This window comes from Lepidothrix coronata, unplaced genomic scaffold (genome assembly GCF_001604755.1).
Source record: "Lepidothrix coronata isolate B3197 unplaced genomic scaffold, Lepidothrix_coronata-1.0 Scaffold134, whole genome shotgun sequence".
Taxonomy (NCBI): Eukaryota; Metazoa; Chordata; class Aves; order Passeriformes; family Pipridae; genus Lepidothrix; species Lepidothrix coronata.
The window spans coordinates 1,125,017-1,149,346 of NW_016690314.1; the positions used below are offsets into that span (position 1 = coordinate 1,125,017).

At 45.4% G+C, this 24,330-nt stretch overlaps 1 long non-coding RNA gene across 4 annotated transcripts; it reads right to left on the reverse strand.

The window, feature by feature from the left end:
• Positions 1–1,543: 1,543 nt before the first annotated feature.
• LOC108503267 lies at positions 1,544–20,793 on the reverse strand. Of its 4 annotated transcripts, XR_001876785.1 has the most exons (8): positions 20,544–20,793; positions 12,153–12,293; positions 8,942–10,781; positions 8,614–8,784; positions 8,008–8,120; positions 6,833–6,986; positions 2,955–3,028; positions 1,544–1,756 (listed from the first exon to the last, which is right to left on the reverse strand). It is a non-coding gene; the product is annotated as an uncharacterized LOC108503267 (long non-coding RNA). The 4 variants fall into 4 exon arrangements; XR_001876784.1 differs by having other exon boundaries at positions 1,544–1,682; positions 8,614–10,781; XR_001876783.1 differs by having other exon boundaries at positions 1,544–1,685; positions 8,614–10,781.
• Positions 20,794–24,330: the final 3,537 nt, after the last annotated feature.

A 24,330-nucleotide genomic window follows, 5' to 3' on the forward strand; every position in this document is an offset into this window, starting at 1 on the left:
TCTCCATACTCCACACCAGATCCCCTAAGGAACATAGGAACTGACACAGCTGATCAAGGCAGAGTCAGGGTCCATCCCAGCCCAGGACCCTGTCCTGGAACAGCAGATGTGTCAGAAGAAAAGGCTGGAGCTTTGCCGTGTGCAGATGCCTTTAATCTGTTCCTGCCATAAATCTCTTCCTGGTCTCTCATATACAGAAATTGGTTCAAGCCCTGAAGCATGAAAAATTATTCTAATTACAGTACAAAAATTGATATAGTTAATCATTACTCTGGATATTCTTGATATCCATAAAAGTGCCCAGTCCCTTTTCCACTCTTGTGAAGTACTTGGCTCCCATGGTGACAAGTACTGTTGGACATTGCCTGGAGAAACCCTGTTTATCAGTTATCAGTCTCCTGCCTTTTGAATTTAACTCTTAAACAGACAATATCTCCCATCATACCTGAGCTCCATCCACTGTGTGCACTCAGCTACCTCCGCCCACCCTGGCCCTCTCAGACAAGGCACTAAATATAATAACAGCCTGTGCATCTGACACTGCTATGTTTGCCTTGAAAGAAGCATTTGGACTTGATGATCTTAAAGGCCTTTTCCAACCCAAATGAGTCTGTGACTCTCTGATCTCTGTTTGGATTGCTGAACACCTGGAGGTGAGACAGCGCTGACTGAACATGACAGAGAGTGTATCACACCTGAGTGTGTGACTAAAACATCCTCCCCTCCCCATGGCCCACCAGAACAGCCAACTAAGGGGATCCAACAAGCAATTCCTAAGAAAAGTTGAATCATGTCCACTCCAAGCTGCACTCCCCCACCCTCAGAGCATCAGCGTTCCCACGTGTGACACAGCAACTCACGGCAGAGCTGGAGCTGGAATCTGGAACCACTCAGAAAGTGATGCCATTGCACTACCCAGTGCTTTATGTCTTTAATGGGAATATTGACAGAAGCATATGGGAATGGTGGGAAAGTCATTTCAATGTGATGTTTTGTGCTTCACTTCCCAGTGAGTCATTCGTGCACCAAACCCAACTCCCGGCACAAGTCACTCTGAGCAACCAGGGACAGTGAACACGTCCTTTCCATGCCCTGTTCAACCTTGGGAGCTGTGTCCTCCCACCAGCACAGGCTGGAGACCTCCTGGGACAAGAATGAAGCTGCTGTGCTTTTCTCACCCAAAGAATGCCACACCAGGGAAGCTGGCACTGGGGTTTGAGGCACCGGTACCACTCCAGGTAGGACCAGGCACCCAGAAACCAAAGTGCCATCTGTGTCTCCACAACCCACGGGCACAGTCCCACTGCCTGACACTTGGCTGTGCTGGGGACACGCCTCATCTCCCCCAGTGCAGGTTTGCTTCACAAAAAGCCCCCAAACCCCCACAAATCAAAACAAAAGTTCACCAGAAAAATAAAGCAAACCCAACAACAACAAGAAAGCAAATCGAGCCTGATCTTTCTAGCAGGAGAGTTTGTTTCAAAGTAAACAGTGGTTAAACAATCCAAGAGCATATTCAAAAACATTTCTTAACTTGCCTGTCAAATAAGATGGTGGATTCAGCCAAATTGCTCCTGGATAAGCAAAGGTTTTGCCAGCAAGGAATCAGCCTCATCACTGGCATCCTTCTGGGAGCGGTGGAATTTCCATCACAGGAGGATCTCCTGCATCTCCTTTCAGGGCTGCTGTATAATTAAACACTGCTTTTATCCGGGCAACTGGCAGAGTGAACACGAAATCCTGTTATAACTGACCACTGGAAGCAAAACAAAGAGCGATGGAATGGCAAGAAGGAGGAATAAAACAATCTTTCTCATGTTGGGAATGTGGCACGAGGCTGCCGTGCCGTCGGAGGTCAGCTTGGACAACTGTAATGGACGTGGTACAAGCAATTAACTTGTTGGGTGAAGTCAGGGCTGGGACAGCAGCCAGAGCTCCTGTGTCTGGTGTTCAGAAAATAATGGATTTTTGGAGCAGAGGCCAGTGAAAAACTCAGATCCTTAACTCAGGGCTTTGTTGTTGCTGTTTAAAAAGAGAAGGTGACAGGGTGGCTCTGGTTTCCAGGCAGGAAAGGGGACAGCAAATTATTAAAATATACTATAGATTATAATATATAAATAAATTATAATTTATAAACAATATGAAGTTATTAAATCTACAAGACATGCTATGGATTATTTCCAAGTCTATAAAGAAAAAAACCAGAGTGAACATTCTGTGCTAAACGAAGTATCTGGGCCTAATACTCTGGTGTGACCCTGGGTGAGAGCAAAGCAGCTCTGAGAGCCCCAGCCTCGGCCACTGCAGGGAGAGAAATGTTCCTTCCCTTTGCTGCTCTCCAAGGTCCAACATCACACCCACAGTTATTTTCCATTTGCAGTCCCCTCCCTGTGCTGCCTCCCGGGCCCCGGCGCTGCTGCTGGGAAGAGCAAAAGGCTCTGGGAGGAGAGGAGAGAACCTTGGAGGAGAGGGAGCCCTGGGAGGACAGAGGGCCCTGGGAGGAGGAGGGAGCTGGAGCTGTGGGTGTGGGGCCCAGGCCAGCTCTGTGCTGGACACGTTCCCAGCCAGCAGGTCCCGCCGTGCCGGCAGATGCCACGAACCGCAGGGACCCACGGCTGACGTGGCACAAGGGTCCCCTTGGAGAGCCCTCCCTGGCACCCCACGGGTGCAGCACATGCTCTGTGACCCACCAGGGCTGGCACAGCGTGGGGAGGGTCCCTCACCCGCTGCTCTGTGCCACGGATCATGTCCCAGATATTAAATCCCCCCGTGGGGAGGGACGTGCCTGGCACAGGGACAGAGGAGCCCTCACCAACCTGTGCTGAGCATCTCCTGCCAAGGTGTGAACCTTCCAGGAGCCCTCTCTCCATGGCAGCAGCCTCAGCACTAAGAGAGCAGCTCTAACAGAAGGTGCCAGTGCACAGCAGCAGCCCCTGCTCGTGTTTGTATCATACCTTCCTCTCTGATAGATCACATCCTGGGCACCAGGAGCTCAGCAGACTTGGAAAGGGAATTTCTGATAATACCACTGGAAAAAAATAACAGCCCTCTAAGCTTTTACAAGTGCAGAGGTGGTAAATTTTGAAATTTCAGTACAGGTTATTCATGTAAAAATACCACCAGACTAATACAGGAAACCTGCAGGATAACCAGGGGAGGATATTGCCAACAAGTCTTGGGTTCTTCATTAGAATTTCCTTGGGTTTTCAAAACTCAGTTGTCTCCATCAAGAAGACAGTTTCAGAAGTGACCAAAACTGAAATCAAAATCAAATCAAAATTTTTTCTAAATACCATTTTTAAAGCCAAACTTGCTATATTTTGGAAAATATAGCAAGAAACAATCTGGACTTGGCAGTGCTGGGTTTTTAGTTGGACTTGATGACCTGAAAGGTCCTTTCCAATCCAAATGATTTTGCGATTCCGTGTAGCACATGGTTAGAAAAAGGAACCCCAATGCAGGGGTCTGGTACCACCATTCCCACTACCAGGGAAAGATGGAATTGGAGGGGAGGAAAGCCCTTGCTGCTCCCAAGGATGAGGGGTTTGGTCAGTTTGCAGCAATTCCCACTTTCCAAACAGGAACTCGGGTTACTTCAGTCCCCTCTGCCTTGGGGGACAGAGGAGACTTGCAGCATTTTCCCCACCAAAAGCCCCCTGCAGCCCCACCAATACCTGTCCCAGGGCTCTGAAAGCCATCCAAGCATTGGAGAGGAATGGATCCATCAATTCCTTTGGAGACACTTCCAAAGCACTCCTTGGAGATCACAGATATTTCAAACAGGCAGCTCCATGAGCCTCAGCCAAATCATTAAATCGCTGCCATTCACACACAACAATAACTTTGGCTTTTCAAACACTTATTATTCTCTCAGTTTCTTATTTACTAAGTATATTGTGATTTGCTTAATGCTTGGAACATCTCTTCCAATGCTAGACTGAGAACGAAGGAATTGTACATTTCTGATAATGAAATAAGACAGCTTTCTCAAAATAATAACAGTTTTGTAATGTCAGACAATAAACTGAGCCAGCCAGCACAGGCAGGTCTCCTCCTCCCCGGCTGGCTGTGCTGCCTGGACTTTTCTGAGGGACACAGTGGCATTGAAGCTGATGGAATCACTCAGGATGCTCTTGAGAGCCTTTTTTTCTCCCAGCCACAAGCAACTCTTTTCTGTCCTTTATGGCTTTGCCAAATTTTAAGCGAAGTATTTTAAAAATATTCGACCTTTTTTTTCCACCCCAAAGATTTCAGACAGAAAAAGGTTTATATGTTTGTGAAAAATATACAATCATCATCATCCCTCCTGCAGGACCCAGCACTGATAGTGCCTGGGCTGTGGTTTCCTTTCAGCCTTTCTGTTAATGAATGCTCAGCCAGGCCGGGGGTGCTGCAGCCAGGGCCTCCTTCAGCTCCACTTCCTCAACACCCATTCCCTGAATCGCTTCATCCTCGGCCTCCAGCACATCCCTGAGCCTCCCACTGCCAGGCACACCATGAGTGAGAACTCAGAACTGTTCCCTGGGTTTTCTGTCCTGATCCCCACCTGTGGCTGAGCATCTCAAACCCAGGGATTGAATTCCATGGGATAAGTGAGGTTCTCAGCCCTGTTCCAGAGGGGCTGCTGCTCAAGGGCTCACAACCATGAAGGTAAAAACACCATCGAACTTAGGGGCTGACTTTGGGTTTGTTGGGTTTGGGGGTTTTTAAGACTTGATTTGGATAATTTAATTTTTAGGAGGTGGAGGGTGTCCCCCTGTGCTGAACAGGCTGGTGGGGTGGGGAAGCCTCTCCAAGGTGCTCTCACGTGTTCTGTGCTGCCAGGACAGAGACAATGGGATGGGCAGAGCCAGAGTCACCCCAGGGCCAATGGACCCACCTGGCTGACACCCCTGTAAATGAGTCCCTGGTATTTTGCCATTGCTGCCCAGGAATTACCCACTCTTTAATTTCTGGCTTTGACAGCAGGATGCCCACAACAGTGGATGGAGGACTTCTCCTGCATCAAATGTGGGTCAGAAAGGTTTATCTTTGTAAACTGCTTCCAGAGGTTTATGAGCTCACTGGACAGTTCATATCAGCACTAAAAACTTGGACACAAAGCCATAGAATCACAGAATGGTTTGGGGAGGAAGGGACCTTACAGACCATCCGGTTCCAACCCTCTGCCATGGGCAGGGACACCTTCCATAGACACCTTCCATGACCACATGCAGTGTTCTCACACTCATACCTTCCTGACTTGAAAACTGTGTCCTTTTTGGAACTTAATCGTATTTATTTAACGAAAGAGACGTTGCTTACCACAGGAAAGAAAACCATATTGGTAATTCCACACATGTTGTTGTTTGTTTGCTGTAATAGAGACTCACAGAAAACTCCATTTCAAGTTAAGGAGGAACTTCTCCACTAAATCCCTTCCCTTTTGGAACAGCCCAGAGCACAGGGAGCCCCAAAGTACCAAACCACTGGCTGCTCTGAGCTGATTCCACATGAGGTTGAGTCCCCACCGTGCAAGGTGCTGTGATATCAAACACCATCACAGCTGGCACTCCTCTTAATTACATCTGACAAACCTTGATAATGAATCATTGAGAATATGAGTTAAGCATAATATAAAGCAAACAGCAAGGATCTTATGTAATTCTTGCTACTTCAATGGCTGCAGAAATTGAGTCATGAGATTGTTTTGGAACATTTTATGACAGAAGTCAGGAGTGTTCTTTGTAAATTAAGTTTTAACTCTTTTTTTTTTTTTTCTAAGGTCTCTCCCTGGCTGTGCACATTTTGTGAAAGTGCAGATCTTTTCCTCCTCTGTTTCATTTATTCCCTTGACATCTTTCCTCATTCATTTTGTAGAAAGCCTGGCCTGTGCAAGGTTTTATCCCTGTGTACAACAGCAAGCAAACTCAGGTAAAATACACTGATGGCCTGGTCTCCCCAGCTAATGATAACAGATTGTTTTCTCTTGATGTGGTTTTACTGTCTATGGATCCTCCAATATTGAAGTTTCTGCATCCCAGGTGACAGCCCAGCATTTGCAGAGCACTCCCTTCTCAAGACTCACTGTGTTTTCCAGAGAACACAACAATTTACAGTGACTGGAAACATCTCCATCACCTACTGGCTGCTCTGATCATATTGGTTTTGTTTGAGATGCCTTGTTATTGTAATCATTGAAATAAGATTTTTCAAACCTCACAGAGGGATTTGGAAAACACAGGTGCTGAATTCTGTCTCTCAGGAAATCCTGGGCTAACAAGAGCTTTCTAGAGCAGTTGCTTGAGCTGAATGAGCATAGAAAGGACCTCAAAATAACTTGGAGTTACTGCAGGACAAAATCAAAAATACCATTATTAAACCCCTCTTTGTTGGGAACAGCAGGACGGGAATGGAGGCTTTAATGAGTTCCAAAGGCACGGAGGAGCTCGAAGTGCCAGGATTGTGTCTAAAGTAGGTGAACTACTTTCAGCTGCAGCACCAACAAGGGCACCCGGCCCGGCCCACGGTCTCAGAGCTGATCCACTTCCACTGGGGTCAGTGCAAACTCATTAATGTGAAAGATTGGACCATTAATTTGAAAGCTATTGACAGAGCAGTGGGAGCTGGTCTGGAGAATTAAATAACACGGGGATGGGGAACATCCTTGGAGTCTCATCACCCCAACCTAGAGCTGGGGACAGGCAGAACCAGGTTAAAGTCCTCAAACAGGAGATTAAATGGGCCACGAGTGTTACAAAAAGGCTGTGTGTGTGTGTGTATCAATATTTTTATGCCCAAGAGAAAATGGATTGTACCCCCAGTGAGTTCAAATCAATAACTCTGCCCTTACCAGGACGTTCCAAGGGCTGAAGATTCCACGCGGCACAAATTGCGATGCCCGAGGGTTAAACACCTCCTTGGCCCAGTACCCCCACAGGAACCCCAGCCAGGCCTCAAACATCCTCATGGCTCCCTTCAGGAGACAGCTACTGGTAACCAGAGACCTGGTGGGAGATGGACAAACAGCCAGGAAAAGGTTATCATAGCACAGACAGAGGTGGTTGTGGCCACAAGGAGCTGTCATTGCCCAGCTTGTTGGCACTTGAGTTCTGTTGGGTCCTTCAAGTCAACCCAACCACTCTGTCTGACCCAAACCAAACACATTTGAATGAATAATTGAAATATTTTCACTAACTTTTGTCCAATTAAATGGAAGCAAATATTACTTCTTGAAAGTATTAGGGCACTTTGTAGAAAAAAATGTCAAAATGTAGATGTTTTCTGTGCAAGCTGTATTCCACCCCTGGCCTTACAGAGCTGTCTCTAAGGGCTCTGGCCATGTCACCAAGCAGGACCCGGTCTGTAGAGTGAAGGTGCTGGCTAAGGACCCAGCACCGAGATGGACCTGGCTCTGGGGTTTGCTCTGGGCTGGCTCTGCTCTGGACTGGATGCTGCCAGAGCCATCTACCATCTCGTTTAACCAAAATAAATCCGTTTTCCTCACTTTAAAATGACTCTCCAGTGAAAAGCAGAGCATGGGAAGCAGGGATGGTTGGGAGATTTGTGTGGGAAATGCTCCCCAAGCTCCTGGTGCTGCTGCAGGTTCCTGAGGTGAGCTCAGTTGATTGGAGGATGGTGCTGAACAACACCAGGGTTGGGGTTTGATCCCAGCATGGGCCATTCCCTGGAGAGTTGGACTCAGTGACCCTTCTGGGTCCCTTCCAACTCACAATATTCTGGGATTCTAATCCTGGCTCCACCACTGCCCTGCACTGAAGACACACACGAGCACAGAAACGGAAAAAAGAGCCAACTCCTGCATCCATTCCTTATTTATAAGTACAGCTAAATATTGAGGTAATAGTGTAAAATAGCTGATTTCACCCTGCCCCCTCTTCCCCAGCTTTTCCACAGATGAAAAGCATCTGTGAAAAAGCTGCTTCATGCTGAGCACCTTCAGCAAGTATTATTGTCTTGTGATATGCAGAGCTGAAAACCGAATCTGATACAGATATTGGATCAAACCTTGTACTCCGTGGCAATCTAATTTTATCCTGACATGTTGATTGCTTGCTCTTCATCTACAGCTGCTGTCCCAAAGGGTGCTAAGTGAGAGAAGCTCTGGGTTTTTTTCTTTCCTGGAAGAAGATGACATGAAATAAATGCAGAAGAACACACAGGAACAATGTGGGGTTTGTCATGCACAAGACAGCTCTGAGGAGGGAAAAAACTGGAGCTGAGATTTTTGAGGGGTGGTACAAAACATGATGGAATTTCTGACTAACAAATCACACAGAACATTCAAACCAAGGGAATTGGAGTTCTTGAAAATCACTCTGTATTGTCTTCCCTGATTACTTCAGGTGGGAAACATGGAATTCCTTTAAAAAGTCAGGCCTTTGACTCATGTTATGACTCTATGGACAAATGCTCTTTAGGAACTTACAGCTCATAGACCAACCAAATCCAGCCCCAAAACATAGGTGCAAAGTTTACTCAAGGACTTTGAATTTTTGAGCCAAGATGCACTTGTGACACCTCTACGAAGGATGCTGAGCTTGGTCACAGTGGATAATTAAGTACCTGGGACTTAAATAACGGCTTGCAAAAATGAAGAGGATTTTCACAAACCTCCATGGATATAAAACTCCAAATGGAAAGCTCAGCAGGGCCAGCAAGGGGTGCAGCATCAGCCAAGTTCCCTCAAGAGCACGTTTTCACCAAAGCAAAGGCAGAGAGAAGGAGAAACCAGACCCACATCAGCCTGAGAGCCACAGTCAGGAGACACCTGGGACATGTGATCTGAGGGAGAAGAGCATCTCTCACTCAAACTTTTGGTGTATTTTAATAGAAAAGGTCCATAATTCCCCCATTTCCCCCCCTTTAGTTCCACTGGAATCACCCAGTTTGAACCCTCATGGCAGTGAGAAGATCCCTGTCCCATCTCTGTGCACTTAACCTGAGGGTCACGGATCCAATCCAGCAAATATTGGTCCTCCTAATGAAAGATGAAAACCTGCTGTCAATATTTACAGAACCAAAACACAGTGGTTAGTTTTCTTGTAAATATTTAAGAATAAAGTCAAACACAAACTCCCCAGCCCTTAAGAAAACCTTGTCTGCACCAGGTGACAATGAACTTCACTCACTTCTAATAAATCCAAACTTTGAAGTGTTGCTTAATTTTACATTTTTTTTTTTCTCTTGACCCAGATCCAAACAAGCTTTTACTTCTGGGAAATGCAATGTTCCTGTAGCAGTGCTAAACCCATCATTTATTTTTGTGTTAAACTTTGAGAGGCTTTCTTCTTTCTCTTGAATTACCCATTTGACAGTGTTCTGCATTATCTGTAGGCTGAAAAGTTGTCTTATATTCCCACTCTGCCTTGTTCATTAACTCAGGGTGTAACTCAGGCTCAATCAAACCGAGTATTGTAAAACATACCAATGGTGGCTCAGGGTTGGCAGGAGTAGATAAGAGAAAATCTGCTTTTTATAAGGTTTTTATTAAAGGCAATTCAGTTTGGAGAAACAGAAAATGAAATTAAAAGTGATGCTGGTCTGTATATTAATTTCAGGCAGTTAATTAATTGGAGGGATGGCTGATGAGTGCAGAGCAGCACTGGATGGAAACTCCACGTGGGCTCCAGTTCTAGTTCTGCCACACCCACAAAGAAAAATCAGTGTTCTGGACACAACCATTAACTTTTCTTGTGTTTTGATTCATTAGCAATTTTCCTTTTCATGCTTTTTGAGGGGTAAAAAAGGAAAAGATTTAATTTTGGAGAAGAGAGGAACAAGTAAAAGACCCATGAGAGCACTTAAGGAGGGAAAAAACCCCCTCTTGTGTTTCTTCTTGTATTTTCTTCTTAACTTTTCCATTTACACCGAGGTGCTCCAGTAGCAAGAGGGTTACATAAGGAGGTCCCACGTCAACAGAGGCAGCTCCTGCCTGGATTTCCAAAGGGTAAAGCTTTGAGCAGGGCCAGGACAGGGCAGCCCAGGCCCCTGCCCAGCCCCTGGCCTGGGGGAACCAGGGGAGCCTGCAGAGGTTTTGTTGTTGCTGCCCAGGACATTAATTCTAACCACGAACTCTAATTCAGAGCCATAAATCACCAACTCACCATCAAAGCACCGCCTGGGAGTCGCAGGATGGAGATGTCTCAGTGTTCCTGTGACATCATTTGAAATCACAGTAACTACTGACAACCTCTCTGAAACACAGCAAATTACCTTTGCTCTTTACTGCCAGGAGGGAGAATGTCCAGTTCCAAAATGGGAGTTTTACTGTCATTTTATGTCGCTCTCTGTTTTTATGAAGCACAAGTTATGAAGGCATTTCAAACATAAATTACTTGAAAATTCTTCTGCTTAATTCCCACTAGAACTAAACTCAAATTCTCCAGATCAAAATATTTTGGAGTTCATTTTCCATTTCTATACCAATATAATTATGGTATTGTTCACATCTAGGGAAGGTTGGACTTGATGATCTTGGAGTTATTTTCCAACCTTAGTCATCCTATGATTCTCTGAACACACTCTACAAAATCAGGAGAAGTAAAAAGTTACTATTAGTACAATCCCTGTGGGAAGCAGACCCATTCCACCTCCACCTTTGCCTTGGGTGGCCAGGTCCTCCACGCTGGGTTTACCAGCAGGAACTCAAGTCTTTACCTGGTCATTTTGGTGGGTGTTGAGAGTGCTCCAAACCTCAAGTGCACATGGGAGCGCAGAGCTGGTGTCTGGAGAAGATTAAAGTCCCCCATGGGCCAGATCTCATTTGGAGGAGAGGCCTCCTGATGAAGAAGAAGGAGTGGAGAAGCAGATATTACTCAGCAAATACTGAAAGTCCAACAGTCAAACCAGGCAACTTTAACAGCTGCATTATTTAAAATTACTTCATTGACAATGAGTGTGTAATTTAAGTCTTCAATATAAGCAAAGAACCACTTGAGTCAAATTGCTATGACAAAACCATTTGATGATTAATCCCCAAACTACACTTTAAAGGCCAGATCCAAAGCCTTCAGGACAACGGTCCCATTTTTGCTGTGCCACATCATGTTTTTCATTTTACAAGTGCAGTTCTCCTTCAAGATCTGTAATTTCATATTTGGTTCACCCTGCAAGAAGTCTTTGCCTTCTCCTGAAATACATATTTAGAAAAGCTTTCACCGAAATCTTGCAGCCAGCAATGAAAAGAACCTCCCTAAACCCACCATCGATTTGGGGTATTTCCATCAGCGCGGCTCCCGCTGCTGCTCCCGTCGGAGCTCGGGGGGTTCAACCATTTCTCACTTTCATCCTCAGCCCGAAACGGCACAAAATCCTCCCATCCAGGCGCTGCTGGAAGCAGCAGCAGGAAAGCTGCAGAGCTCCTGGGTCTCTGGGAGAGGCAGGGAGGGTTTGGCCTGGAATGTCCCCGTTTCCCTCAGCATCCCTTGTGCTGATTGAGTTTTCCAACTGAGCTTCCTGGCCCACCCCACCACTCATTTTGGGGCCATTCTGTGTCTCCTGGGTCTGGGTTCAGCTCCAGGTTTTCCACAGCTTTCCTGGGAAGGACTCCAGGGAAGGCTCTCATTTCCTGCTGCCGCAGTTCATCTCCTGCTCAGCAATAACAACCCCCTAATTCACAGAGCTCCAATCTGGTTCTCCACGTGGAGAACCAGAGCAATAAAACTTGCAAACACATGAGAGAGGGAAAAGCACGTAAATATGATTCAAAACCAATCTGAAGTTACTGAAATCCAATTGAATTCAAATTTCTCCTCCTTCTTGCCCTGGTTGATGTTTCCCCACAGCTACTTTCTTGAATTACCTGTGCAGAGTCACCCTTCATTTAGATAATTTGCATTTCCACGTTCAAAAACCCCCACCACCCTGTATTGCTTAAGGAGAAAAGAGATTTAATGATGAAAGTGCAATCCACGTGTGCTTTGTGTGCGTGGAATGACTGCACAACTGGGAACACTGCTCTGATCCTGGAAAGGCTTTGCAGGAATGAAGCAAAGCAAATGTCTTCCCACCCTTTTCACAGGATGGGAGTGCTCAGAGGAGCAGAACAGAGGGTTTGAACAGCTCAGCAAAAGTGACCACTTGTACCAACCAAACCAGGAGCTTAAGTTGGGTTTGAACACGTGTGGGGGAGGGTGTGGGAAGAGCCTCACCAGGAGACCAAACCTTCCTGCTGGAGCAACAGAGGCACGGGCGGGTGGCCAAAGGGATGACATCTGGTGACCTGGCCAAGCTGAGATGGTGCCCATGGCACTGGGTTTGGTGAGAAACTGGCTGTCTCCAGTATTTCAGCCCTGAGGAACAACAAGGGGGTTGGTTAGACTTGGTTGGCAGCACCATTGTCTGCTCCTCAATGTCCAGGAACCATGGACTGAGGGAAAACACAGCTCCTCAAATTAATGTGCTGCTTTTGTGAGATTAGAGAACTGGCTGAGAAAGGTGATGGTGATGAGCACAAACCTTGCAGAAATCAACTGAAAATAATCTCAGATAACAGTGACTAAGGAACTCCTGGGATAAATGAAGACACAGTCACTGTGAGGGTGGGAGGCCCTGGCACAGGTTGCCCAGAGAAGCTGTGGCTGCCCCTGGATCCCTGGAAGTGCCCAAGGCAGCGTTGGAGGGGGCTTGGAGCAACCTGGGCTAGTGGAAGGTGTCCCTGCTCATGGCAGGGGGTGGCACTGGATGGGCTTTAATGTCCCTTCCATCAAACCATTCTGTCATTCCATGATTCCTTCGACAGAGAACACACACAATAAATTACTTTTTTCAAAACTATTAAAAACCCCACATCTTCCATGTGCCATGAACCAAATCCCCCTGCACAGGGCAGTGCTTTGGGTGGCACTGGCTGCAGACACAGGGGGTGTCACCTTCGTGTGGCTCCAACACCAGGACTGGTGCCTTTGTGCCACCAGGAGCAACCACACAACCAGCTCTGAGCTGCAGCTGAGATGAAAACCTCATCCCTGGTACATCAGAGCGTGGAGAGGCCTCTTGCAAAACCAGCCCTAATATTCAAAATTTAGAAACACCATCTGTTAGAGACTTTGTTAAATAAAAACAACTCATTACTGAACGTAGATCTTGGAGAGGCATCACTTTCCTTCACATAAATCTGATTTCCTTTAGCTGGACAAACACAGTTAGTTGTTTCCCAGTATTTCTGAACAATTTCCAAAGGTTTCTGACAGCAGACACGTTCCTAACCTGTAGCAAAGGAAATAACTGTACTAGGAATGTGGAACTGGCAGTAACTCATGACATTTGAATTATGTTGCTGAAAGGTGTCTTTTTACCAGCTGGTAAATAACAATCCCCTAATTACAGATATAAATCTGTTGAGGTATGAATGCACAGCTGAAAGTGATGAAAATGTTTAATAAAATATGTCCCAGAAATGGAGAACGTGATTAGATTCAACATATTGACCACAGGGGGTTTTCTTGGGCCTGCTGATAGAACCACAGCCCCTCAGGATGGAAACACATCCCTCGTTCCAGTGATAAATGCGAAAGGAAAAACACTCTGGTGATTATAATTGTTCCAAGAGATCTGAGCAACCCACGAGGCATAAAACCCCTTTTTAACTACATAAGTTCTTATGGCTTCTTCAGGGAAGAGCATTTATTTTGTGCTCTGCTCTAATCAGCAGAGCTTTAATAACTCTGTTTTTCCAGTGAAGTTTGATGAAGACATGGTTATCTTTTGTGGCCTGAATTTGTCACCTCTATGATTCACATCCATATCCCAGATCTCTAAATAACAGAAACTGGAAAGAGCTCAAAACTGTAGTTTATTTTTTAAATAAATATCCGTTTAAAAAATCACTTTTAAAAATGGTATCCCAAGGCAACTGGTTTACAAAAGCAATGGCAGCTTGGTCTGAAACGGCCTTGTCTTGGTGCTTTGCTTTCAGTCTTTTAGGGTATTATATTTATGCATTACAATTTTTTGTTATTTTTAGCAGTGGATAAAGTCAAATTCTTTTAATTAAGATTGATTATTCTAATTGCAGCCCCACCAAAAATGACCAGCACAACTTCCCAAGTGACTTCCACAACTCACTGACACCAAGGCAAAGCCTGAGACAGAGCTGGTCCAAGGACCTGGATGGAAGAAGTCTCTTGAGTTTGACCTTAGTGGATATCATGGAATATCCTCAGCTGGGAGGGACCCCCAAGGACCATCCAGTCCAACCCCTGGCCCTGCACAGACACCCCAACAATCCCACCCTGTCCCTCAGAGTGTTGTCCAAACCCTCCTGGAGCTCTGGCAGCCTTGGGGCTGTGCCCACTGCCCTGGGGAGCCTGGTCAGTGCCCAACCACCCTCTGGGGGAAGAACTTTTCCCTAATAATATAATATAACAATATCTATAGGTCTATATATAATATATTCCAAGTAACAACATAGCTTGGGGAATGGTTAATTGCCTTTCTGACCATTCCCATATAATATATTACAGCTCAATCCAGCCACAGGTTGGGTTTCATGGCTCATAAATTCTCAGCCACAACTGCAATTTCATCCCAAAAATCTCCCTCCCACTTCTAGAGCCCCCCTTTGAGCTGAGCCTGGAAGGAAAGCTGCCAGGCTCAGCCTCCCTGCCCTGGTTCAGGGGATGAGTAGGGCAGTTCATCACCAACCTGCCAGTCCAGTTCCCTCTGTGGGCACTCCATTTGTGAGCTGTGCAGCACAACACCAACACTGGTCCTTTTGAGCAGAGATTTGCATGTCATGCTCGGGATGGTTCTGTCTCATTCCTGCCTCCTCTTTGCTTTCCCAGGATTGATGAGCATGCACTTCCCATAGAGGTATTAATTAATAAATGACATTCTTAAATCCACATGTACCCCTGACAGGAAGGAATCTCTGACAAAATCTGTGCCTACTTGTGTGCAAATTACACAAACCAGACTCTGCTTCTGATCTCCAGCTTTCTGTCCTCGAAAGGACTTCCCACATTTTAGTTTTCCAGACTGTTCACACAAACAAAAGTCTGCATTTCCTTGTGTTCTTCAACCAAAGGTTAGAGGAGGATTTGCTGGCCAGTTCCTGGCCAGAGCAAGTGCTCAGGGCTGTGAGATCACAAGTGGAGCAGAGCTGTTGGTGCCACCTGCTCAGGCTGTCACACCCACAGCCTGCATCCCACAGGGAGAGAATCTGAGCTTGGAAAAGACCTCTCAGATCACCAAGGCCAATCATCAACCAGCACCAACACTGTTCACCACTAAGTTATGTCCTCCAGTGCCACATCCACATTTGCATCCGACATCCTGCATCCTACACATTTTGGAAGAAGGAAAGAACAGTTCTCCTCTGGAGAGAGAAAGGTCCTACAGTTTAAATTTTCTTAATAACCAATATCCCAGTTAGCTCTCCATGAGGAAAGGATCATAGGATCCCAGACTGGTTTGGGTTGGAAAGGACCTTAAATCTCATCTCATTCCATCCCCTGCCATGGGCAGGGACAACTCCCACCAGCCCAGGTTGCTCCAAGCCCCGTCCAACCTGACCTTGGGCACTTCCAGGGATCCAGGGGCAGCCACAGCTTCTCTGGGCACCCTGTGCCAGGGCCTTTCCACCCTCAAATCTCCAATCATATCACCCTTCAAATCACAAGAATCTTCTTAATTCAGCCCTAACCACGAGGCAACACCTCCTGTGGTGCTGAAGAACACCCTGGTAGATCTCAGTGTATGTTGATGGTGGGTGACACCAACCTCCTCACAGAGCTCTGCTCCACCACACAACACAAACAACCCCCACCAGCAAGGATTAAAAACCAAAGAAGAACCAAAATCTAGGCAGACACTGCCATTTTAAAAGCAGCTCTCTGGGCTGGTGCTACTGCAGATTAAACCAATAAAAGGGGTTTTAGGAGGAAACTTGTGTACGAGAGGAACAAATGGGTTGCAGAACCCAGAGCTGATGTGCAAGGCTGAATTAACAGCTTAATGTAATTCAGTTCTTACTGGTTGCCTGGAAACTAACTTAGGAAAAAAAAAAAAGGTAAAAGCACAAACCATAATGGGTGTAGAGGCCTTAATAGGGAATTATTGATGCTACCAGACTGGCTGACAGTCTGATATATTTCTAACAAAATCACTCCAAATGCTCCTTTATTATTGTATGTTCCCCTGAATAACAAGGTCCAAGGCCAAAATATATAAAATATTCCCAATTTCTGGTGGTTAAGCAGACAGGAGAGCCTGACACTCCAGTGTTTGCCATCACCCCAGGGACAGCCTGGCTGCCCTCCCCACTGCTCTCACTTCCCTCTTTATTTTAACATCACATAACCCATGTTCTCTACCAGCAAACACCACAGGGCACTTGTGAATTCCTCCCCAAGTCATCTGGCTTAACTTAGCCCCATAGATCTGCTCTAAGAGTACAGATTCCTGATTTCATCTTGAAACAAAACTGTTCTGGGAAGCAGAGACACAGCTGTTGGACAAACACCGTTCGGGGAAGGTTTCAGTGAATGCTCATAGTTGTGTTCACTGGGGAGAAAAACAACCCCCTGAGCAGGTCACTGCCATTCCAAAGGCTGTAAAGTCCTTTCTTTAGGATGAGGGATCTCATCAGAGGCTGGAGGAGATGCCTGAGGAATCACAAGCAGGACAAGGGGAGCAGCAGCAGCGATGAGTTTAAGCAAACACTTGTGATGGAGACTTGTCCATTTATTCCAGTAAGGACGTGCTTAATTTGGGAATGCATGACAGTAACTGGCTGGGTTAAAAATGAATATTTGAGCTTACTAAGAAAGCAGCTTAAAGCTTCTGACACCACAGAGCAAATCCTGTCCCAGCACCAGCCCTGGGTCACCTGGAACAGGTCCAGCACCCACACCCTGGTGCCCAGTTTTCCATCTTGAAACAGTTACTTAGGGAGTGCAGTTTTTATAATAATTATTTTTGACAGGAATTAGGTCAGTTGAATTATTTTAAAGTCCAGATGAACATCCACCTCTCTCCTGATTACTTTTGGATATATAAATAATGCATTTACAACACCTGAGCAGACAAACACCATAAACCCCATCATCTTCTGCCTATCAGAGACCATCCACAGACACACAAATAAACCAACTTCGTGCTTCAAAGCCAAATCCTGGCAGATTTTCAGGGGTAGGAATGATCTTTTGTTAGAAACAGCTTTGAGAACAGACTCTCCCTCTTCCTCTAACGTGCACTGAACAAGGGCTGTATAACGTACACCATAATAGAACATATTGGGATCTATAACAGTGCAGAACTAATTTTGAGGCTGCCACTGATTTATCTGTTATGTCAGGATATTCAATAGATACCTCGAGAGCATTTTAAATAGTCTCTAAATAAAGCAAGTCATTACTTCTTACTAAAAAAGGGGTTTAAAATGAGCTAGTTCCTGAAAAAACCAACAAACTGTAATTTGGTTTTAAATTTCGCTGGTCCCTTTCCCATTTCCAAGTGATCTGTGGTAATAAAGTATCAACATGGAGATCAAATGTCACAACAAAAGTGTTTAACGACTTGTAGACGGTACATTAAATCCTTACAACCCAAGTTAAACATAATCACAAACCCTTTTTAATGCAATTCCTTAGAAACCGTGGATACAAATAGAATTTAGCAGATCAGTTAACTTACTTTTCATCACTTTATCCCATTATCCACGAGCTCCGTTTTCTAAATCTCTCTTTTTAGGGGTTCTTGAACCAACAGACCCAGGAGGTGGAGCCCTTTGAGTCCGCAGTCATTAGAGGTATTTCCTTATTTTCCAGAAAGAATGGAAGTGAGGACATGGGTTTCCTGCTAAATTGAAAAACGTTTCAGGCACAGACTGTGCTCTAAACCACTTTGGATGTTGAGGAATGCCCTGTTTTTGCAGGAGTGTTTGTAACCGTGGCTGCTCTTCCCCCGGAGTGAGAGGAGCCAGGATGGGGTGGGGACCATCCTGGCCCCTCGTTAGGGACAATCCTGCAGGCTGCTGTGGAAACAAGGAGCACATCTTCTCCCACAGGTGTTTCTGTGAGAACAAACTCTGCACGTTGTGATTAATAAGCAAACATTGGGTGAAAACATCCCCCCCACACCTCACACTTCCCCAAGCCAAACCCCCAGGTCTGAGGGTGTCCACAGCTGCAAACAGTTGGACTTGATGAGCAACAGTTGGATTTGATGTCAGAGGTCTTTTCCAGCCCTAACAATTCCATGATTCTGTGACAAACCAGTGCTGAACTCACAGCACTGTGTCCCAGTGACATTCTGCAAAAGCTGAAGCCTTCAAAAAGCCTGGTCCCTAACCCAGACATGTGGTTGGAATTATTATGGATTTCACTAGGAAAAGCAAGTCTGGGGAACCTGGACATCCATCACAATCCTTTGAAACCAGTTTCTGCATTGTCACTCCACTGATGGGCTCCCCACAGGGGGCACGTGGAGGCAGCAGGGAGGGACCGTCAGGGCTTTATTTGCTCCAGAGCACTTTTGGAGTCAGGAGAAAGTGATGGGAGAGGCAGAACTAATCTGACTTGACATTATTATCTGCAGCCCAGCCAGAAGAGTGGCAGTCACCAGGCTCTGCTATGACCTCCACACTGACCAAAACAGGCTGGGAAGTCCTTGAGAGGGGCTGTGAGAGCAGCCGTGGAGCTCAGCTGCTATTTTTGGCCCTTGTGTAACCCCAGCATGGCTCCTGGAAGGGAGTGTGATTAGCCTGGAGCCATTATGCCAGCAAACTACAGCTCGAGACAACCCTCATCAGAACCTTTTAATGTAAATTGCTGTCTCCTCCTTGCCATCTGTGGAATTAAAGTGATTTATTTTAGCTGAGGAGCTGTCTCTGAGTTTGTAAACTTTTTATGGTGGGCATAATGAAAAGCATCCATAAGGCTTTTCTTCTGGAAAGGGGAAGATGTCCTCCTGAAGTTCAAAAATGTCAAAGGCTTAATTTTTTTTATAGTTGCTGGAACAAGTCATTCAGAGGTTGTTACTCTGCATAATAATTCATGGAGTCCAAATACTGATATTTAGAGCTGAAGCAGAACTCCTAAAATCTCATGGTTTTAATGGGAATGTTGGCAGGTCCTTTATAATGTCACAGTGAGCAGTGGTGTTAAAAATTCCGGAATCAAACTATCAACTCATGATAAATGGATGGTGAACTGCTCATGTCACACCACTTATTAAGTTGGTACCATAAATTATTACACTGCAAAAATCAATGTTTACTTTGGTCTTTCTCTTCCCATATTGTCACAGCTATTTTCTGGAATTCATTTAAAAACTACAAGGAACAAAAAAAAGAAAACCAAAACCACGTGAAAGAGGAAAATTATTTTTCTTCAGGCTGAATTGTCCTCTATTACCTAAACAAAACAGCTACTGAGGGTGTTGCAGTTAATAAAACCCACTAGACAAGGAATGAATTGGAGATGGATCAGACCGCAGAGTTCAGATATTAAGTGAAAATTCCAAGAGTTGAATTAAGAAAAGAATGACTTTTTTTGAGAATGAATCACTATTTTTCATCCAATTTATACTTTTTATTCCCAAATGAGAACTCAAGGAGTACAGTTGGTGCAGACTGAGAGTCCCTTCAATGTCAGGTATGGTGTTCCAATGCTAATTCTCTTGGGTTTTGCACAAGAAGGGAATATCCACTGCTGGGGCTGGACATCACCCTCCTTACTCCACACTAAGGGGATGCTGAAGAGCTTCCAAAAACTGCCTGGTTGGCAACAAGTGAAGAAAACCCATGATTTTCTTGTTCAGGCTGTCTCAGCCCAGAGACATGCACGGCCCTTCTCTCCCTCCCTGGAAGACTTTAACCAGATTTAATGTCTCAACCCACCCCTTGTAGCTCCAGGTACATTGCACAGTTGTTAAATTTTGCTGGGAAAAAGTCACGAGCAGCAAAAGCAGATTTCTGCAGGAAAAAACCCTGTGCCCCTGCTTGCATCAGTGAATGAAGAGTGAGCTCAGGCTCACACCTCAGCCCGCGCTGGGGAAGGCGTCACACGCCCAGGAGCAGCCTGACACATCCCAGGAGCAGTTAAACACAGCAAGAAAAAATAGATCCTCTATGTTTTTACACCCAAAGAGTGGAGGTTTTGAAAAAAAAAAAAAAAAATTCCTGCCTGGTGTTTGTGCCAGTTTGGTTTCAGCTCATCCTTGGCAGGAGCTGCACGGCAGCAGCACATCCCTGCTTTGTTTTGATAGACTGGCTCCCAAAATCCGGGGTATTTTGGTTAGTCCTCTCCTCCAGCACAGACCCGACCACTTGTAGTGCTTCCTGCATTTCCCAGAGCCAAGGGCAGCATTTCTCAAGCACCACCTCCGATGCACAGGCTGGCAGAAAGCTCAGCTCTGCCAGGCCAACCACAGCCCCTGGATTTATTGCTAATAAGTCAGAGATTTCGCAAACAACAGCATCAAAGAGCACATTAGCTTTACCTCTGAGTGAGCACAGCCCATCTCCTACGAGATTTTATGACAGATGATTCAAAGGGGAAAAATTAAGAGCCCTCTGAAGCTTTTGTGGCTTTTCTTACCTCATCTGTGTTTGCAAGACACCTGAAGCCGGGCCTCGTCCTGCAGTGTGTGTGTGGTTGGAGTCACAGCAGAGCAGTGCCTGCCATCAATAACAGAGCTAAAACAGCGAGTTATCAATAACCCCCACGGCCGAACATGACGGGACACGTTTCCAGGCACAGGGAGATGCCCCCATCCAGACCAGGAGGCAGCAGATTCGGGATTTGGGATTTAATCATGGGACTGCCTTGGTTTTCCTGATGGTCATTTGCATTCTGGGATTCTGGGATTCCCCTACCCCCTGCCTTCAAAAGTAAAGTCCAAATTTTGCAAGATACTCAAAAGTTTAAATATTAAACTTCATCTACCTTTAAAAAAAAAAAAAAGGATTGAAGAGGAACATATTCCTGCCTGTAATTTTAACAACTTCATCATGGATTCTACTCATAGAGTGGGAAAAGAAATCATGGGCTTCCCATGCAGGGCTCTCAGATCTCAGGCCAAACTTCTCCCAGCTTGCAAAGGAACATTACTTTAGCCCTCTTGTTAACCATGAACAAGGTATTAGAGGATCCTAAAGTTGAAATACCTGTGATTTCATTGCACAGGGCTGGAGCAGCTCTCCCAGGAAGAAGTCAGGTGAGCATTTTGCAGATGCACGAACAAAGTCATTAGTCCTGCAGGTTCAAGGTGCATCTGTAATCTTCCTGCATCCCACATTCCAGCCTATTACCTCCAATTTAGATCATCTTCCTTGTTTTCCATCTGAAACAGTCTGCAGAGGAAATGTGAGCCAGCACAACTCCTTGCTGTGGAGACATTCTTCAGTGACGTGAGCAAATAATTCTGCACACAAATCAAAGGGCCAGTCTGAGGAGCCTGTTCTCAGGGCTTTCTCTCCCCCAGCAGGGCAGGGAGGGAGGTAAAAAAACAGGCAAACTCCTTCTCTGTACATCTGGAGAGGTTTAACTAATTAAACCAATTATTTTTCTATAATAATATGAAATTAAAGGGGTCTTCCACTTAAAAATAATAGAAAAGTGCCTTCTGATCTAATCTGGTGTAAGTTTGTATGAGGGATATAAGGCAGAGCTGCTCTGGGGCAGATGTTTGATGAATTGCTGGATCAGATCCCACGGGCACCGACTGTGTCCGTGGCACATGTTCCATCTCTTCTTTACATGTTTTGCTGTGACTTATTGCCCAGCCCTTGATGATTATGTATGTGATAGTCAAATATTTCATAGAATCACAGACTGGTTTGGGTTGGAAGGGACCTTAAAGCCCATCCAGTGCCACCCTCTGCCATGGTTGCTCCAAGCCCTGTCCAGCCTGGCCTTGGACACTTCCAGGGATGAGGCAGCCACAGCTTCTCTGGGCAACCTGTGCCAGGGCCTCCCCACCATCATTATAAAGAATATCTTCCCAATATCCCAAGTGTATTTTCCATCAGCCTGAGGAGGAGGGGAGTTCTACCCAGTTTTGTGCTCCCCAGAACCCACAGGCACAGGCAGGACCCCCCTGCAGATCCCTCTAGCCACAGCTCTTGCTGCTGCCTCTGAGGGCAATGTCCTGGCAGAGAATGACCCTCTGAGCTGCTGGAGCCATGGAATCAGCACAGCCCCATGGCTGGAGAGGGGCAGCCTCCCTGCCCATCCACAGGGAAAAGTCCTGCTGGTCCTCACGGGCAACTCAGGACTTTTGCCCTTGTCAGGAAAAAAAATGAAGCAAGTTTTGCTTTGGCTCATGGGAAAAGATGGATGTGCCAAAGCAAAAAGAGGGTCAGGCTCCAGGACTTTTCCATCCAATCTTTGTTCAGTGAGGTGTGGAAGTCTAAAGGGACGTGCTCCCCTGGCTGGGTAAGGCATCCTTCAAAAACAACAGCACCCCAGAGCAAACGTGTTTAACACCAGAGCTTCCACCAGGGGCTTAGATCAGCTCAGCTTTTGTTCCTTCTACTGATCTTCAGCCCAGTTTTTAAGGGTGTGCACAAAAGATGACAGCAAGACTGTATATATGTATATATATACACATATAACTGTCCCAATGCTTAAACAAATGCTGGGGTGCTGGGGTTTGGACTCTTGAACAGTTGTTGATATACTGCAATGAAGACAAAAGAAAGCTGAAAAATTAGAGATTTGGGTTTTTTATGATCCTTGCTGACAGGATGACAGCAGCATCATGGCTTGTGCTGTCACAGGATGGTCCAGGGAAGAGTTCTCCACGGGATCAAACCTCAGTCTCAGGTTTATATATCTACACACACACATCTAAATGAGCTTTGCTGTCTGCACCTTTTTCCTGGACAATCATCACTGAGGACTCCTCGAAGCATTACTGCTAAAAACTTACAGGTAGAAGGCAGGTCCTGTGTCCCAGGAATTCTGGAACAGGGACATCCCTTGCAGGAAATTTGCCAGTTAAGTTGGTTTTTCAGATTTCATTGGCAATTTGAACCCTGCTTCCCCCCTTTGCAGTGCAAGCTCCTCTCAGGTGCTCGGTGGGTGTCCCATAGCTGTTCTATTTTAAAAATACTATTTATATTATTTTTAATTAAATGCAAAAGTTCTGGGGTTTTTGGTTGTTATTCTGCCCTTTACAGAGCAGTGAGTTTTGCCAGGTAACCAATAATTTGCCCATGCTGCACAATGGCAAATCCAACTGCAAAATAATATTTGTGACATCTATTTATAGCAGATGTAAAATCCCTGGAGGAAGCTGGTAAATCCCCTCTCTGTGCTCAGACATGAGGGACCACAGCTCTGCTTTTCCAGTGCAGGAATGGGGCTTCATTATCTGATCCTGGTGATTGATGCCATTCCCAAGTAATCTTTCAGAGCAATGATCCCTCCCCAGCTCATTTCCATAACTATTTTATCACGGTGTGAATTAGTTCTTCACACTCTGCAGTTACACATCTCAAACAGGATTTTTTTACAGAATAATAGAAACATCTATCAAATAAAAACCGTCTCCACTAGTGCTAAATATCTCCTAATAAGCCTCATATCCTTCTCTTTAAGCAATTAAAATATTGACATTTTTTTCATCAATTCCTTCATAACGTGAAGGCAGGTGAGAAAATCCAAACCATGAAACAAGGACCCAGCAGAAGGCGAGGATGTTTTCTAGGACACCACAGGGAAAAATAGTGGGGGATTATCCAAGTAAAACACAACCCAGACGTAAAACCCAAACAGATGAAAACCTTCCTTGTCAATATCCACAAGTTTCCTAAAACATCTTTCTTCTTGTTGGTAAATAACTTCAAACTAAATTAACAAACAACTTTAAAAACAGCGTGTGGAGGATTTGGAGATAGGTCTCACAGCTCAGCAGTGGTACATATTTGAGATGATTTCCTCAGCAAAACACTTACATTTCTTTAAAAACGTAATGTATGTAAAACCTTTTCTTAACAAGGACAGAATATGAGATCAGAGAAAAATAATGACAGTTATTCAACTGCTCAAATATTTCAATATTTTTAATTTGAGTCATTGTTGCTCAAAAAGTTTTCACATCCACGAATTGCCCAAACGTGTGCTACGTGTAAAAAACTGTCACTCACGATTATTTTGATCCCAACAGTTCACAAACCAGGTTTTAAAGGAGTACCTGATGCTATTATTGAACTGGCAGAGTTCAGCGGAACAAAGCAGCGAGGGTCAAACCCAGCACTTCCAAGGAATTTAACTGTCACTTAATTTCCCATTTGCAGGGATTTCCAGCCCTCCCCACACGCAGAGGCTGAGGCTGCTGCCTGGCAGCTCTGGGGCTGCCCTGGCTCACGTTTGCCTTGGC